The following is a 15,162-nucleotide window of genomic DNA, read 5'->3' as shown; positions in this document are numbered from 1 at the left end:
AAAATGTGTGAGCTGGAGGCTAAAAGTCTGTGAGCTAGCTTAGAGGGAACCCTGGACACTGGGATGGCCAAAGCTTAGTCAGACTGAGTTTCAAGCTCTTGGAAGGCATTAATCTCGGGCAGGACCAGATCTACATGTGTTTTGAGGGGGGGGGGGCAAAATTAAAAAATGGCGCCTGCTTATGGACCATTCTATCTTATGGTCCCATAGAATGCAATGGACTCCATACTCAATTAGGTGCCCCCCCTCCGCTGGCGCCTGTGGCAAGCACCCCCCTCTGCCACCCCCCTAGATCCGGCCCTGATCTCAGGGGGAGCCAGGTGCACAGTGCCATGGATATATCCAGGATTACAGGGGAACAGTTGCTGGTCTTGACAAAAAATTACCGAGAATGCCTTAGGGTCACCAAGTCCCCCATGGCCTCTGATGGGCGACTTTTCTCATATGTGTGCATGGTTCGATTATATCACTTACCAGTGACATCATCACCCCGGCCATATCAAGGAGCTGTCAAGAAAACTCTATGGTTTCCCCAGATGCTCTTAAATTTAACAAATTGCTAGAGCGTCCAGGAAAACCATAGTTTTCCCAGAAGCTCCTAGAGTGGCTGGCGTGTGACATCACCAGTGTGATGATGTCGCTTGTGAGTGATGTCATCACGCTGGTGATGTCAGGGGGATCCCCTCCTCCACTGGCCCAATGTGGGCTGGTGGGTTGGGGACCTCCAGAGTGGGAGAACCGCTTCGATTGGATAAGCATATGGAGCAGAGGTCCATCAGTGGCTATTAGCCACAGCATATTGCTGGAACACTCTGTCTGGGGCAGTGATGTTCTGTATTCTTGGTGCTTAGGGGGGCACAGCAGGAGTGCTTCTAGTGTCCTGGCCCCACTGATGGACCTCCTGATCGCACCTGGGTTTTATGATCACTGTGTGACACAGAGCGTTGGACTGGATGGGCCATTGGCCTGATCCAACATGGCTTCTCTTATATTCTTATATCCAGGTAAAGGCCTTTCACGTCACCTACCATCTGATGCCTTTAACAGAAGATGACCAGGGATTGAACCTGGGACCTTCTGCATGCAAAGTAGATGCTCTTCCACTAAGCCACAGCTTCTTCTCAACATGAAGCTGCCATATCCTGAATCAGATGCTTGGTCCATCAAGGGTGGTATTGTCTACTCCAGGGTCTATAAAATAAAGTCCTTCTTCACCCAAAGGGTAACTAACACATGGAATTCACTGCCACAGGAGGTGGTGGCAGCTACATGCATAGATGGCTTCAAGAGGGGAATGGATAAGCATATGGAGCAGAGGTCCATCAGTGGCTATTAGCCACAGCGTATTGTTGGAACTGTCTGGGGCAGTGATGCTCTGTATTCTTGGTGCTTGGGAGGAGGGGAAACAGTGGGAAGCCTTCTAGTGTCCTGGTCCCACTGATGGACCTCCTGATGGCACCTGGGTTTTATGGCCACTATGTGACACAGAGCGTTGGACTGGATGGGCCATTGGCCTGATCCAACATGGCTTCTCTTATGTTCTTATATCCAGGTAAAGGCCTTTCACGTCACCTACCATCTGATGCCTTTAACAGAAGATGACCAGGGATTGAACCTGGGACCTTCTGCATGCAAAGCAGATGCTCTTCCACTAAGCCACAGCTTCTTCTCAACATGAAGCTGCCATATCCTGAATCAGATGCTTGGTCCATCAAGGGTGGTATTGTCTACTCCAGGGTCTATAAAATAAAGTCCTTCTTCACCCAAAGGGTGACTAACACATGGAATTCACTGCAACAGGAGGTGGTGGCAGCTACATGCATAGATGGCTTCAAGAGGGGATTGGATAAGTATCTGGACCAGAGGTCCATCAGAGGCTATTAGCCACAGCGTATTGTTGGAACTCTCTGTCTGGGGCAGTGATGCTCTGTATTCTTGTGCTTGGGAAGGGCACAGTGGAAGGGCTTCTAACCCCACTGATGGCACTTGTTTTTTTTATGGCCACTGTATGACACAGAGTGTTGGACTGGATGGACCATTGGCCTGATCCAACATGGCTTCTCTTATGTTCTTAACCCCTGCCCTGGCTAGAAGCTAGGGAGCCCTAGAATGCCTCCACAGGCCAGAATTAGAGCTGGCCTGTTTTCTCAAAAAAAAAAAAAATCCAGCCTCCTCAGAGCCCCAGATACCTATAGACCAATTCTCCATTATAGCCTATGGGAATCGGTCTCCATCAGATATAATGGAGTGCCCCATAGACATCCCCCCCCCGCTCTCTGATAACCCTGAAGCGGGGGGAGGGCCTCCAAACTGGGGGATCCCCTGCCCCGAACCGGGGATCATGGGAATACCTAATTGTCTGTACATTGCCACGAGACACCACGTATGTGTGCATGCACGCATCATTAAGAGATATAAATCATTTAGTATTATGCGTTTTGGAACACACCGTGTTCATCCATTTTAAGATCAGAAATGCCAGGGCTGGGAAGCTGGAGTTAAAAGTACACATTCTTTTAACTCGGCTTTCTTAAATCTGGCATCTTGTAAGCTATTCGTTATATTCCCCTATAAGCGATTATTTAAAGCTAAGTAAAGATTTCACCTCCTTTGCGGCACAGGAACGCGGAAATACGAACAGCACAAGACCAGCAGTTGTGTGGTTCAGCCTGTGTCTTTCCAAGCTGAGTTCCAGCTGCATGGCTTAGAACAACATCTGGGAAGATTGCCACGAATGGCAAAGCCAAAACCCAAATGTGTATCCTAGTCACTAAGAATTTTGGCTGCGGAGGAGAAGGGCCTAGCCAAATCGTGTTGAGATTCCGGGCAAATGCTCATCCCAATCGGAAATTAAATTGTTTGGACAGAGAAGACCAGCCAGAGCTTATAAAACTGTGAGCACTGTGGTCCTTCTGGATGGATGGAAAACATCCATGTTTCTACGCCTCTAAGTAATATGCATTGGCTTCTTTGGCTTTCTGGATGGGACAAAGTACTTCCCCAAACACAATTAGAACGTTCAGCCATTTTGAAAGGACACTTGCTGTCTTTGCCTTCACCGACTGTTGCCGTTTCAGTCCCCCACTCTATGACTGAGATACCACTAAAAGCAGTGTTAGAGCGCTTTCCCCCCAGACCCTTCCATCCAATTACACACAAGCTGCCGTGGGGCTGAGACTCGCCTTGCCTCTTTCCCATGGCAAGCAAGATCCTCTGAAAATTGGTTTTGGCATGAAAGAGGCAGGGCAAGTCACAGCCCTGCGGCAACTTGTGCAAAATCGGACGGAAGCGTCGGGGGCGGGAATAGAGCCTAGTGGGGAATTGGTCTCAGAGCAGCTCCCAATCTCCTTTACCTTCCTCCCCCACAATAGACATTCTTTGAGGTGGGTGGGGCCAAGAGGGCTCACACAGCAGCTGCCCTTTCAAAGACAGCTCTGCGAGAGCTATGACTGACCTCAAGCCATTCCAGCAACTGCAAGTGGAGGAGTGAGGAATCAAACTCGGTTCTCCCAGAGAAGAGTCCGCACACTTCACCACTACAGCAAACCGGCTCTCAAGGCATGCAAGGCTGAATTGTTTAGGTTGTCCTTTGGAAGGTAGCCACCTTCCTGTATGTCCTGTATGTTTGTCCTGTATGAATAGTGTTATGGTAATAAAGGTAAAGGTAGTCCCCTGTGCAAGCACCAGTCATTTTCGACTCTGGGTGACGTTGCTTTCACAACGTTTTCATGGTAGTCTTTTTAAGAACATAAGAACATAAGAGAAGCCATGTTGGATCAGGCCAATGGCCCATCCAGTCCAACATTCTGTGTCACACAGTGGCCAAAACCCCCCAACCCAAGTGCCATCAGGAGGTTCACAAGTGGGGCTAGAAGCCCTTCCATTGTGCCCCCCCAAGCACCAAGAATACAGAACATCACTGCCCCAGACAGTTCCAACAATATACTGTGGCTAATAGCCACTGATGGACCTCTGCTCCATATATTTATCCAATCCCCTCTTGAAGCTGGCTATGCTTGTAACCACCACCACCTCCTGTGGCAGTGAATTCCACATGCTAATCACTTCCTTTTATCTGTTCTAACCCAACTGCTCAGCAATTTCATTGAATGCCCATGAGTTCTTGTATTGTGAGAAAGGGAGAAAAGTACTTCTTTCTCTACCTTCTCTATCCCAGGCATAATCTTGTACACCTCTTTATGGGGTGGTTTGCCATTGCCTTCCCCAGTCATCTACACTTTCCCTCCAGCAAGCTGGGTACTCATTTCTCCGACCTCAGTAGGTGGAAGGCTAAGTCAACCTGGAGTCAGCTACCTGAACCAGCTTCCACTGGGATCGAACTCCGGTTGTGAGCAGAGGGCTCCGACTGCAGTACTGCAGCTTTACCACGCTGCGCCATGGTAGTCACATAGTTTTAATAATTTAATATTTTAATGTCAGGGTTTTATATTTGTGATTTATTTTTATGTTATTTTATTTTGTTGGCTTTTAATGTTCTAAGTCACCCTGAGACTTAAGCAGAGACTTAAAAAAAAAAATCTAATCAACCAATTTTTAAAATGCAGGTAATAGTTTGTGATATTTTTGAATATATTTCATGTGTGTGAAGATGTGGCTATATATCTATAAAAATAATACCCAGGATCGAAAGAACTTCTCAAAGAGTTCCATGTATCCCAGAGAGCTGTAGGTGTCTATTTTCAGAACTTCAGACCCTCAAGCCAAGTGTCAAAGAATTTCTCAAACCAAAGAGTTTCAAAAGCATTTTGTGGAAAAAGAAGTTTAAAACGAGAACCGCAATGCATAAGAGAGTTCATAGATGCAGCTCAAAATTCAACTGAGATGTGGATCCTGCCTAATATAGAACCATAGTGTTGGAAGATACCTCAAGGGTCATCTAGTCCAGGGGTGGCCAACGGTAGCTCTTCAGATGTTTTTTTGCCTACAACTCCCATCAGCCCCAGCCAGCATGGCCAATGGCTGGGGCTGATGGGAGTTGTAGGCAAAAAAACATCTGGAGAGCTACCATTGGCCACCCTTGATCTAGTCCAACCCCCTACCCAATGCAGGAGATTCACAAATACCTTCCCCCCCACATACACCCAGTGACCCCTGTTAGGGAAACTGCTCTCAAAATGAGATTGGGGAATTAGATTGAGAGACAGTTAGCCCCAAAAAGGAATCTTTGTTATCAATTGTATACCAGGCTCAACCGTTCAGAGAGTCAATGCTCAATAAAAGGACTCTAATTTAATAAAATCAATTGTGGTTTATTTGAAACAATAGTTCTTTCATTCAAGGTACAAAATCAATCACACATTCACACAGGTCTAAGAAATATAGAGAGATCGATAGGGGAACATAAAGGAATGGACATACAGGGTAATACTACCTCTCGCAGACTCCAATGGAAGGCTCCGATGGCGACGAATGAGGGAATAGGGGTAAGGTCCCGAAACTGATCAGGAATCGGGGGTGTAACTACACAGCGGGAATGGGGTTTACTGAGTAGAAGGCACACTTGTGGGTAGCTAGTCCACAGGTTATATAGAGTCACCTTAGTCCTGAGGGGATGGGAGGTGACTGGGAGTGGTAATGGGAGGTTCTGCTGATGACCAAGAAGGTTGGACATCGGCCGGACCAATGGCGAGTCAATGGCGACACCTGATTGGGTGTGTGCTTCGACCAATGAACATCACCTTCATCCTGGGCATCCTGGAAACTTCCAGGTTGCGACAGGGCCTGGGGCGGCTCCGTTGGTATCAATGTGGGAATGGTTGGGTGATTGGGAGGAGATGGGATTAACTGGGAAAGGGACAATAGAGAATCAGATATGCACCTAGGTATTCCGGTGTAGACAAAAGGGCTTGGCTGTATCAGGAGAGATCCTTCCTCTTTCTCAACTCTCTGGGGTGAAGACAGTTGTTCAGGAGATCACTGGGCAATCAGGATTAATAGTGGAGCCATTAATCCATTCCTAGACCAGGTGGGTTGCTTGCGGGCTAAGAATGACTCAAGGTGTGTACGTGAGGTTCCCACATAGAAGGAATGAAGCCCAACCAGGCAGGAAGATGGCTACATGTGGTGTTAGCGAAACACAGTGGTTTCCAGGCTTGGCGCTTCAACACCGTTCGCCTGGACAGCTCCGTGGCGGCGTAGCCTCCTCCTTACCATGGCGGATTCCACGCGATGGCGGGGAAACGTTAGAGCGCGGCTGCAGACACTCTGTGCCTGACTCAAGCGCTTATATACTTGTTAATAGGTACACGGGAGTCTTATGTAGTTCCTGGGTAGCGTCACTCGCATTCACTGGCCAGGCGGATGCAAGCTTACTTCTCCAGGCGCCCTGGCAACCATGTTTGTGACAGAGGGGTCATTTTCTCACAGTTCCCCCCCTCGAGACTGACGTCACCGTCTAGTGGCAAAGTCTCGTATGTACAACTGATAACAAATAAAAACGGGGCTTCGGTAAGAGGGCGGTAAGCCCTTGAAGCGTGGGGTGTCTACTAGGGAATACCGGCTACCTGAAAAAAAGGTTGGAGCCACTATCTTAAAACTACTCAAAAACACAATTTAAAAATGCCAATGGGCCATCAGATCCTTCCTTGGCGTTCATGCTTACAGGGAGGCCTTCTGGGATACATTGTACATATTCGGTATTTCATATAGCATTATTAAAATCCATAAAAACACATGGTAAAATTTTATAATACAAAGTATTTGAATCAAAGGTTACTTAAAAGCAGAAATCATGTGTGCAGTCTAGACCGGCTAGGCTGCAATAATTGATTAGACAGGCAATAAGCATTTCATATTACCCACGGATTCACAAGGCAAATCATTTTAAAATCACCAGGTTACATTTCATACATATATATATATATATATATAAAAAAACAAATCCTACCACTATGCTAGTACATAACTCATCTGTCTGACCTTTGGTCGTCGGGCTTCTTCTTCTCCCCCCCTCGATAACTTCCACGCTGGGGACAGGAGAGGCTTCCCCTCTCATTTGGCTTGTCTGTAGTCTTTTTCTGGAGGGGAGGAGGCTGGCGGCGCCGAGGAGTCTGCGGCGGATATCCCACCCCCCCTTGTATCCAGGCCGCCCATAGTGAAGCCAAGTCGCACATGGAGCATGCCCAACACGGAGGCCTCCGATCCTGCTCGGACCCAGTCGGGGGCCCGTTCACATGGTCTGGGGAGACCCTGTCAGAAGGAGTTTCCTGTACTTTTATGTAAATGTCATGGACAAAGGATTCTGGGAGAGATTTTTGCAGGTTTTTGTCCAAGTTTATACAGTTCTAGTACAATAATAAATTCTTCAGGCAAAACACTTATACACAGTCAGAGTTTCCTATGATTTTGCAGCCCTTTTCAGTTTGTCCCCGGACAGCTCTCTTCAATCTTAAAGCGAGTCCGTTCCCATGCCCTCTAGGTTCGGCAGAGGGGGAAAGGCATACAATGGACGTGCGGACCCATGGGTCAACACCCCGAACCGGGGAGTGTGGCTACGGAAAGGCCTCTCCTGGTGTAGTAGGTTCGGGGAAGTTGACTCAGGGATCGCTTCCCATATTTTAATCGGGAGCCCGTGTGGGCTCCGGAGAACCAGCTATAAGCGTGGTTCTCTTTTAGGGCCTCTTGGAGTCCCTCCCTGGCTGGGAGGGGGGGGACTCCCCCTTTATTTGGTAAAAGATAGAACACAATCAAAAACAAACACATAAGGAAAAACCTTGGTTCCTATTGACACTTAGCCTAAGGGTCCCTGTCTGTCAATCAAAGTTTGGACTGGCAGGGGCGGGTTCTGCGTTGCCTGGCGGTTCCTACTTCCTGTGGGGTCGTGCCCCTAACGTGGTGCCAGTAGTCTATCGGTGGGTGTGGGAGATGCAAATGACCCCTTGCAAAGCAGCGTGGGAGATTTTCCCATTCCTCACGCTAACCTGACCATGCGGTGGAAACCATGGGGAGGAGGGTTTTGAGTTCGGCCAGTTACTCCGTTGGGTAGGCTTCTCCGAACCTACACTACCAGGAGAGGCCTTCCGCCAGGGAGATGTTTCTTGGTGAAACGCGGAAAGAGCCCGGCATCCCCACGATGGAGATGCTTCTTGAGAAAGCTTGATGAAGCCCTTGTCAAAAAGGGCTAACTTGCTTCTCTGGCTCTTCCGCCACCATACTCTCTGGTTCGGTCTTGTAATTCTCAACCCCTCTAATTTTTGAAACCAGCCCACCCGCAAAAGGGTGGGCACCCTTCCTTTGGTCAAAAATAGATTCATAACATCTTATAAACATAGATAGACATGGCTGGTTGGTCGAAATCCCATTTTCCGTCACCCCTCCCGCCCGGGAGATGGCAACGGGTAGACTGACACGTCATGTCTTCTGCTGAGCACTGCCTTCTACAGGCAGACAGGGCGGTTGACAGAGGCGCCAGGCAATGAGGCCATACAGTTCATTAAGCAGACCAAGTGGGAGGCACATATGCAAATACCCTTTTGCCTTGAAATGGGTTTCTTGGACCATTGTGGGGCATCCCCTTATTCAGAATCGCCCCAAAAGGTTTGCGGTCACACTCCAGCGGTTTTCCTATTATTGGGCACTTCTTACTTGTGGGGAAAGCCAGAGTCACTGTGACTTGAAGGTGCTTCGGTGCGTTTGGCTCTCCCGGTGGGGGCCGGGTTCAAGCATTCTGCCTGGTCTCGTGTGCGCCTTTACAAACTCAGGGTGCCCCTGCAAGTATGGCACCTGGTGCAGAGTCTGTTCTGGCCCCCTGAGACCCTAGGTGGGCGGAACTTTTAGCTGGAGCTCCGCGCTCCGGAGGGCAAGTGTCAGTGCCTGCCCTCTTTTAACCCTCGGGCTGCTTCGGCGGCCCAACCTTCTCTGGTAAAAGATAGACAAGTCTTAATAACAATAGTTCATTACCCACATAGGGTGTTGGAATTCTAAGTCCCAGATGTCCCCAATCCTGTGCTTTGGGTTAGTGCATGTGCATGGTGTGTTTATGCAGATGAACTGAGCCCAAGGCATGTTGGGAATAGGATATTATAAAATATTTTCCAAATATATATGGACCTAGGTTCGGTCCGCTCCTGTGGGAATAATGGCGTGTAGAAGGGTCATAGTTCAGGTGTATTGGTTCCCAGATCGCTCTTCACCCGCATTGTCTTTTTAATCTAAAAGGCAGTTGTCGGACACAGGGTGCCCGCGGGAGGTGGCTTTTCCTAAGCTCCTCGGTTCGGGTGCTCATGCACAGCCTGAGTCCCTTCCACAGTTATGTGGGTAAGGGCTGCACGCTCAGGCGTCCCAATGGGTCAGAACAGAGGCTGCACCAGGTTCCTGATGCTTTGAGCGTCTGCAACTTCTTCCCCCCTCCGTTCCCTGTGTTCCTTCAGGATCACGGAGCGCCGGAAGAGTCACAGAGCTCAAACACTGGACTGCTGGGAGTCTCTCTGGGTCAGAACAGGTTCTGTCCCAGAGTCACTTCGGGCCTTGTAGTGATGGATCACTTGGTGGGACTGTTATCTAGACCATCAAGAAGCGATCCAACACTTGCAAGAATGCCCTGAGTTTGTTCTGCCCAATTTGGGCTTCCTCTCACCCCATCCCCCTGGGCCAACGAGCCCACCCTTTACTTGGTAAAAGATAGAACTTCCCATAGGAACAGAGCGGGGCTGAGAGATACTGACATGCATAAGGTAAAGGCTGGCTGTGGGGACTACATTTCCCATCGTCCTTCGTTTCCCATCCCAAAAGTTGGGGCATGTGCAGGTGAGATTTATGCAAATGCCTCAAATCCAAGGCGGCCTGGGAGCGACGGGGCAGTGAAGTTTTCGACCATTAATAGCCTTATTCGGGGGTTAATGAGGAGGGAGGTATTCCAAATCTATAAACAGGATGTACTGATTTAAAATATATATATATTGGGCCGAGCCTCCATTTGACTCCTAGTGACCTTTTAGTTACTTGGTGGGATTGAGGCACCAGAGGGGGTTGATCGGGCGGCTTTAGCCTGTGACCCGACCGGTCCCCGCTGTTATCAAACATGTGGGGCTGCAGAACCGGGGGTCCCAGTGGGCCTGTTGAACTGAAGCGCCCGGGGCAATCCAGCTCAGCGGCCCAAATCCGGGGCTGCCTGGAAGATCTCGCAGGAAAGCTTATGGAGATCCTCCAATGCACACTTCCGTTTCTTCTTTGAAACAGAAAAGTTTTGGAGTGATCGCTGGCACAGTCCACGGTTCGGTTTCGTCGCCTTTCTCCCCTCTCCCTTTCCCTTGGGCTTCACAGCCCCCTCTTACAAGTAAAAGAAAGATCTTGAAAAAGGAATAGGGAACGGGGAGCCTTCCCCCCCCCTCGCACGAGTGGGGAGAGGATTCAAGGCGGTTCTTTAGGGCTTTTCAATGACGAGGGGACGATATCTCCACATGGTTTGGAGCTCGTCCACCTTCTTTAGCTGCTTTCTCAGCCAGCACCCCAAGACAATTATTACAACACAGAGTATAATCTGGAAGACCAAAATGACCACAATGGGGTGCAGGGCTACGTTAAGTATCGCTGACCCAGTAGGGCTCCAGCCAAGGAGCGCGTCAAGGAACGAATGCTTTCCCGTGTCCTTGATTTGTGTTAAAAGCCCGGAGATTTCCTGTCCATCATGTTTAACCACCATGGACGCAGTGTCTCCGCTCCTCTTGATTTCTTGCAAGGTCTGTTTTAAAAGGGGATGAGACAGCAGGGATCTAATCGCCCGCAGCCCCATGCCCAGAAAAACTGGTTGAATGAATTTGAACAGACTAGGGGCCAGCAGGATTTCCTCCCTAGTCCATATGGGGACTGTGAATTCTATATCGCATCCCACAATGGAAGATAGGTTGCAGAAACATCTGTTGACATCTGGCAACATGGGTTGGATGTGGAAGGTATTTATGATGAGGTACTCACAATATGTCCTCACGCAAGCACACCCTCTTCCCAAGTACACAAAAGCGGAGGCATTCTCTTGCCTAAGTGCATATTTGCATTCTTGAGGGGAGTCCCTTAAGGGGTTCACGCAGGGGTGGTGAGTTTGTAGAGTCTGCTCATCACAAATAAATCCCAGGTTGTCTTTGTGTACACATGCCTTTAGATCCACAGCTTCCCAACTTCCGTTGTCATTCCTGGCCCATTTATCTGAGTCCGAAGAATACAAAACTTCGGTTGGTCCCACTTGCAGCCCTAGTGGCACAACGGGGTGTACATAAAAGAACCTTTGTGCAGTGGGCATCAGGATGAGAAGTCTCAATTCCTGCCTGTCCACTGAGAAAGAGGTATTCACCAGAGTCCACCAGGCTTCCAATTCCAGTTGCGGGGTGGGAATTTCTGGTCTAATTAACTGCTTGATTTCCAGGGGGATATTTCCCTCCGTGGCTTGCCTGATCATGCCCATGGTTACTGCTAAATTCATAGCTTGAGCCTGGGTGCATGCCAGCGCTAAAGAAATATTTAACTGTAGGGATTGAGTACCTCTCAACAGTAAGGCAAAATCTCTTTCAATTTGGTTTTCCCAATTTACTAAAATGGAGCTGATGGAATGCTGGACTTCAGAGATGGTGTGGAAAGAGTCATTAATGGGTTTTCCTAGCTGGGAAATATAGGAGGTAGCGTAGGCAAATTTATTTGCGAGGGTTTCTATATTTATAGAATCTAAAACCGCTACTCCTCCAGCAACTGGTGCAACCCAGTCTCCTACAGATCGTTTCAATCTGCGAGGCGTGTTCCCCACCCATAACTGCAGCCAAGCCTCCCAACCCTTTTTACTGGGTTCCAAGTAGGGAGCACATTGTGGCAATTTTTCGATGGTATTTAATCCCGTCAGGCTGACCCTGATTTCTTTTAATACCATCTGTGGGCGAATTAAAACTTGTTCCCTTATATCCCGCTTAATCACATGGGAGCCAATTATGTGAGAGTTGGCACTTAATGTGCTTTCAGCGTCTGGAATGAGAGGGTTGAATTGGAGCTGGGTGAAATTCCCTATCGTGAGGGTGTAGTTTCCTTCCTCCGATGGAAGCTCTGTGTTGAAGGTGCCCAATTTGGTGAATTTCATTCCCATTGCGGACTCCCGCTGGCATAGAGGGTCTATTACTATAAACCAGTCAGGAGGTCCCTGTGTCCCTAACTCCGAATCAGTAATGATCCAATTTTTATTTGACCATGCGGTTAGCTGGTGATGATGCGTCTCTCCACTAGGTGTCTGTATTGAGAACGCAAGCGGTTTTTCTATCCTCGAGCCAATTGATAATATAAATTTGAAAGGGTCTTTTGCGCTCCATACTGCGGTCGACACGATTGCAATTTCACAGTATGGCCCCATGTCCTCAGTAAACCCTTTAGAGGCTGGAGTAGCGCTAGGAGTTATTGTGGGAGTTGTTGTTAATTTCCGTGGGCCCTTTTGGACATAAACACAATGCATTGGCACTAGAGGACTCATGGTGTCCTCATGAGAAAAACAGTACAGTTCCTGCGTTAACATTCTGGTCCCAGCACATAACAAAATCATATTAGGTGGTCTAACCCACTCTTCATCACAGCTGCGAAAGTCATAGCTGCTTCTGGGGAGTCTGCTGTCATTTTCCCCATAGTTAGACTTTATGACTTTGCACAGCATGATTTCCTTGGGGTATAGGCTTGTTTTACATCTCCAATGAGAGAATGGGACTATAGTGGGCAATACTGCTCTATCAGCTGTACATTTCTCCAGCATTAACATCAACACTAAATACATTGCATACATTACTTCCCATAAAAATCTCACCTTTGTTTTCTGGTAATCCATATTGTGTACCTGAAAATAAAAGATAAGATTGCGCTGTAGACCCTTCTTGCTATTTCTATAAGCTTGAAGGAGTCAAAGTACTAAGACAAGGTTGGGGAAGAGGGGAAAGGAAAGGAGCAATTTCACAGGAGAGAAGAAAAAGAAAAAAAAAAAACTGCTGCAGTACATGTTCGTGTTCTGAGTTCTTTTCTCCTGCACTCCCCCCCTAGATTACTGTGGACAGGTCTGTCTCAGGAATCTTTTTCCTATACTTGGACTTGTTCAAGTTACACCAAGGGTGAGGAATGTGTCACTTAAGGGGAAATCCACCGGTTCAGGGCAGGGCATGACAGAGATTTGTCGGATTTCGGCTCTTCTCTGCGGCGGTGCCCCTTCAGGTTGCTGAATCTGATTAGGGTTAGCTGGCGCAGTCCCCTTCCATTCCTTGAGTTGGGAACAATGGAAGTACTTTCGCCAGGTTTCTCCGTTCTTTTTCTGAATTTCTACTTGGTAGACTGCCGGGCTGATCCTCAGTGTTATCGGGACTGGACCTAACCATTTGGCTTCCAAGGAGTGCTCGTTTTGCGAGAATCTCCTATATAGCACTAGCTGGCCTGGATCCCACACTCGAGGATTTTTAACCCAGCCTAGTCTCTGATCCATTGCCTGCTGTGTTTTTCCTAGTTGTTTAGCTACCTCCAGGTGGATATTGTGGACCTCCGTGACTAGCGATTGCACCCACGCGTCATTCACAACCACCGGCATCCAGTCAGATGGAAGTTGTGTTTTGAGCCAGAAGGCTTCCGGCAACACCATTTTCCTTCCTGTCATGACCATATGCGGTGTGTGACCATGGACGGCAGTAGTTCCCCTCAGCGCCATCAGGATAATGGGTAGCTTCTCGTCCCAATCCCTGCCTGTGGATTTTACTACTTTCCGTAGGGCTTCCTTGATTGTCCGGTTAGTCCTCTCAATTGCCCCTGATGCCTGGGGGTGCCCGGCAATGTGAAACCGCTGTTCCACCCCCAAGGCTTTGCACAATTCCTTTGTGACCTCCCCGATGAAGTGTGACCCCAAATCCGAGTCCATGACCCTCGGGATTCCCCATCTCGTCCATAGGTGGTTGAATAAAATTTTAGCAGTTGTAGCGGCAGTATTATATTTACACGGGAAAGCCTCCACCCATTTGCTGAAAGGATCGATCACCGTGAGGCAGTATCGATTTCCTCTTGCTGTGCGGGGAAGGGGGCCAATAAAATCAATTTGTATACGAGCCCAAGGTCCCTCTATTCTTTGGTGCTGGATGGGAGCTTTGGGTCCTGATGTGTCGGCATTAACCATAGCGCACGCAAGGCAATTATTAACCCACTGTGCGACTTCCTGGCGCATGCCCGGCCACCAGCCCGTCTCCTTTACCCGTTCCAAAGTTAGATTTGCACCGCGGTGTCCCTGCTCGTGCACAAACTTGATTAAATCCCCTCTGACTTGCAGGGGCACAATCCAGTGTTGCTCCCCCTGGCTATCTACTGCCCAGTAAATGCCCTCTTTCTGAATGATGGTGTATTTCCCCGTTTCATCCTTCTGGGCTTTGGCAAGCTCCAGGATCTCTGGGTCGTCTTTCTGGAGCTCGCCCAAATCCATCAGGATTTCCCTCCCTTTGTTCTGGTTCCGGGTGGTGACCGGGTGTAAAGGAAAGGTGGGGGGTGAGCGGAAAGGATTGCTGTCTGCGAATGCAGCTTCTTTGGCAATAGCGTCTACTCTATTGTTCCACATCCCTTCCTCTGTATATTGTCTCTGATGTCCCTTAACGTGAGTCACGTAGGTGGAGTCAGTTCGCGCCTCTATTCTCTCCGCTATTTGCAGCCATTTCTGAGAGTGCGCGACCGTTTTCCCCTCGCTATTCAGCCAATTCTGTTTCTTCCAAATGGGCAGCCAGGCCGTGATCGCCTGCACCGTCCAATGAGAATCTGTAAAAATGGCTAGGGGAACATCCAGAGGCTCGAACTGGAGGATTGCTAGCACTGCTTCCACTTCTGCGGCCTGGCTAGAATGAGGGCGGACGGTTCCTTTAAGGACTAGGGAATCCTGCACTCTAATGGCGCCGTAGCCGGTTCGAGCTGAGCCATTTACATGGAAAGAAGATCCATCGCAAAACCAACAAACAAGCTCTTGTTGTCGGGCTTCTGCTAGGGTTATTCCTCCATTAACTGGCCAGGGTATATGTTGTACCACTGGCAGCGGACACTCATGCTCTTCCCCTTCAACTACGAGGCCATAGGGCGAGGGCGGTTCCTTTTGCTCCTTCTGGAAATCTACCCCTCTATTAGTTAACGCCAGCGTCCACTGGGCAATCCTTTGGTTCGAAACTTGCCCATCTT

At 48.7% G+C, this 15,162-nt stretch overlaps 1 non-coding gene across 1 annotated transcript; it reads right to left on the bottom strand.

The window, feature by feature from the left end:
• Nucleotides 1–1,593: 1,593 nt before the first annotated feature.
• TRNAA-UGC (transfer RNA alanine (anticodon UGC)) lies at nucleotides 1,594–1,666 on the bottom strand. The gene has a single exon. It is a non-coding gene; the product is annotated as a tRNA-Ala (tRNA).
• Nucleotides 1,667–15,162: the final 13,496 nt, after the last annotated feature.

This window comes from Heteronotia binoei, chromosome 16 (genome assembly GCF_032191835.1).
Source record: "Heteronotia binoei isolate CCM8104 ecotype False Entrance Well chromosome 16, APGP_CSIRO_Hbin_v1, whole genome shotgun sequence".
Classification (NCBI taxonomy): domain Eukaryota; kingdom Metazoa; phylum Chordata; class Lepidosauria; order Squamata; family Gekkonidae; genus Heteronotia; species Heteronotia binoei.
Note: the sequence above shows the minus strand (reverse complement) of the source record. Positions and strands in the feature narration are given on the sequence as shown.